We start from the raw sequence: 3,384 nt of genomic DNA, 5'->3' as shown, positions 1-3,384 counted from the left end.
AAAAGACTATTGGCCCACATGGCCCATTTTGGTTGTAAGACTCAGTTGAATTGCTGACTTTGGCTAATTCATAAGCCAGAAACAAAGGAAATTGAGTTTTCTCTCACGATTTGATCCTCGTGATCAATTCTAACTACTCTTGAATGAATGTTGAACCCAGTAAATGGTAGGAGAACACTTCACCACCCCAATTTATCCATCTACTTGGTTAGAATGGTTTAATGGCATCATTTCTATTAGGGCCCTATTTCAACAAAATATCATATTTCATCATATCTAAATCTGTGCCTAGATAGGATTTTCTCCAGATCTCTAAAGAGACTTAATGGCAGTGGTTGTGGAGTAACTTCAATTAGAGAATATCTTAGTTATGACTGAGCTATAAAGGCAATTTTTGTAGATTTTGTCTCTCTGGTTGACTCTTCTCTATTTTCTCTGATATTGCTCTGCAATTTCACTATAAATTCCCTTTGCCTCTGTATTGTATGACATTCTTATCTTGTTTAGCCATTGATGTAAAGTGCAAGAACTATTTGCCTCTCATTGGTGTATTGTGGATATCTGCATTCTTGCATGACTGTATCTCTTTTGGCCTATGAATGGTATATAAGTGAATCCTCTCTTTCCTTGTGTCATTCATTTGGGTTTCCTGATCTGCATGTGATTGTTAGATTAACACAAGTCTGAATGTGTATATCTTTTGGTGTCATGATGGTTCAATAGTGCATGTATGGGCAGAGATTGGTTTGAACACTCTATTTTGGTGCATCGCCCCCTTAGGTTAGAATAGGTAGATTTGCTTCTATGCATTCCTTCTCCCTTGTCCTCTCCAAGAGTAGTTGGGTGCACCTTGATAGTAAAGGAAGCCGGCCTTCTCTGGAGACTCAACCTCACATTTCAAGTCCCACAGCTTGGAGGTTGTTTCCATGTTTCACAAGGTTTTCCTTAGGTAAAAACTTTGGACATGGGTGCAAACTTTTGTGACAACATTGACCTAGTATATCATCAAGTATGAAATTAGTCATTGTCCCAATCCAATTAAAACTGAATCACTAATAACAATGACTTAACTGTAAACTCTTAATTATATCCTCAAATTCAAACCTTAAACTTGAACAAAAACCATGGATAAATTGTGATCTTGACAATCAAATGAAATTAGAATTTCTTGAGGACAAGCAATTTCGAGAAGGTAGGACTATAATGTCCCCTCTAATGATGAAATGTAATATTAGATTATAATCAATATCCCTATTTAACTAAATAGTTGATTAAATATACATATATAATGAAATGACTAAATACTCATAAATAAACTAACATGTATTAGTTTAATTGTAAATTATATAGTTAAGTTAATATTGCTTAATAGTTTAATTAATAACTACATATTTATTAATAAATAAATATATGCATTTAATGATCAATTGAATGTGTACACTATAAACAATAAAATTAAAAGACACCTCATAAATGTGTGTGCCTAAATGTGTGGGCACATACCTTTGGACACCTCATACATCATGACCCTTTGCATTGGCAGTTGGGTGGTATAAAATCCCATTACTTGGCATTGAATTCAAAAAATACACTTCATGTTTAAAAAGGCCCTTGTTTATATTATGTCTTCCTTCTTCACTTTAATTATGATCTATTCTTTAAATTCCTAAAAACCTTAATCAAACATACGTTCGAGTGATAGAACACATAGGATAGGAGGAGAGGTTGACATGGAAAAGACTAATTTTATTAAAAAAGATACCTTCTAGAGATTGATCATCTTTGGGAATATTAAATATATGACATTAAATATTAATATGCATTGAATAAAATATGGACCAAATAGCCATGTCTTTTGGTGATGTGGAATATAAAGAAGTTTTATAATAATAGGAAACCTCTGAAAATGCATAGAGGGCCGAAATAATAAGAGGAATAAAATAAAGAGGGAAGAGATGTATATTGGGTAAAATGACTAATTGAGTAAAAATGATAAAAGAGGCAAGTTTTTATGAACAAACAATATGTTCTAGATCTTTTTTTTTAATAAATTCATTATGTTAATTGTTAGTAATAATTTGTTTGAAAATTTAATCCACACCTTTCTTTTGTTTGACAATATGAATAGACAGAAGAAAATACCTCTAATTTCTATTCACATCATGTCAACCTATCTCAGAATAGGAGGTGTCAAACTTCCTAACATTACTAATAGGAATAGGGCTTTTGGTGCTAAACTTGTTTGGTAAATGTATGGCAAATCTTCTGCCAAATAGTGTCGCCTTTTAAAAGAGAAATATTTAGATAACTTGGAACCTTCCAAAGTTCTTACTATCCTAAACCCGCCAAAGGGCTCCATCATTTGGGATTTCATGATGGCTTCTCAAGAAGTTATTACTTCATTCGTATCATGACAAATGAACAATGGGGATAGTGTAAATTTTTGGTTTGATTAACGAAATGGGTTCTCCCCCTCCCTTGCCACTATGATTTCTCAAACATAGTGATTCAAGCTTGAGGGACATCTTTTTCTAATTATGTCTTAGCTATACATAGATTCATAGGGCTAGTCATTTGGCAAGACCCCTCATAATCAAGGTACTTCTTTCAAACAAGTATTAGTTGAAAGGAATGTTTTTATGTCTAATCAACTAGATTGCCTCTTTTGGGTTCCAGATAAAGATGGTAAATACTCTGTTAAACAAGGATTCTTAGCTCTCCAACACAACCAATTTAGTCAGACCACATATTGTGCTTTTAAATTTTGTTGGAATAGCTTAGTTCTGCCAGAAGCAGGATGCTTTGCATTGTAGACACCTAAAAATCCTTTAAAAAACAAAGTATTTTTATTTTCTAAAAAATTCTTAATGACATCATCATTTATTAATTTATTTATTTTTATGCCATTAAATCCCTTTATCTTAATTAAAAATATTTAATTAAGGAATCCCTCCCAAAAATGTTTAAATCTTATTTAAACATTATTTCTTTATTTATTAATTATTTAATTAATAAATTGACCAAAAAACCCAAAATAAATAAATAAAAAAATTTTTGTCCAAAACTTGGCCAATTTCCTTAAGACCACTAACCTCTTCCAAAATCTTCTAATCCTTCTTTAATTTTAATTAAAGGCTAATCCCTTCATTTCCTACCCCTAATCCCAACTCAAAATATTTAATTAAGATTAAATATTAATCCTCATGTTTATTAAAAAAATTTTAATAAATATCTCCTCAACCCAAACCCTTGAAATAAATAAAACTTTATTTATTTCCTAAAAATCTAATTTATCCTCATCCTAAGAAGTTCTAGACTCTTCTAGAAAGTCTTCATCCTCATCTTAGGAAATTCTAGACTATTCTAGAAAGTCTTTATCCTCAT

Source organism: Cupressus sempervirens, chromosome 5 (genome assembly GCF_028749045.1).
Source record: "Cupressus sempervirens isolate cs-2001-9-10 chromosome 5, ASM2874904v1, whole genome shotgun sequence".
In the NCBI taxonomy this organism is placed as follows: Eukaryota; Viridiplantae; Streptophyta; class Pinopsida; order Cupressales; family Cupressaceae; genus Cupressus; species Cupressus sempervirens.
The sequence above is the reverse complement of the archived record's forward strand: the minus strand, read 5'-3'. Positions refer to the sequence as shown.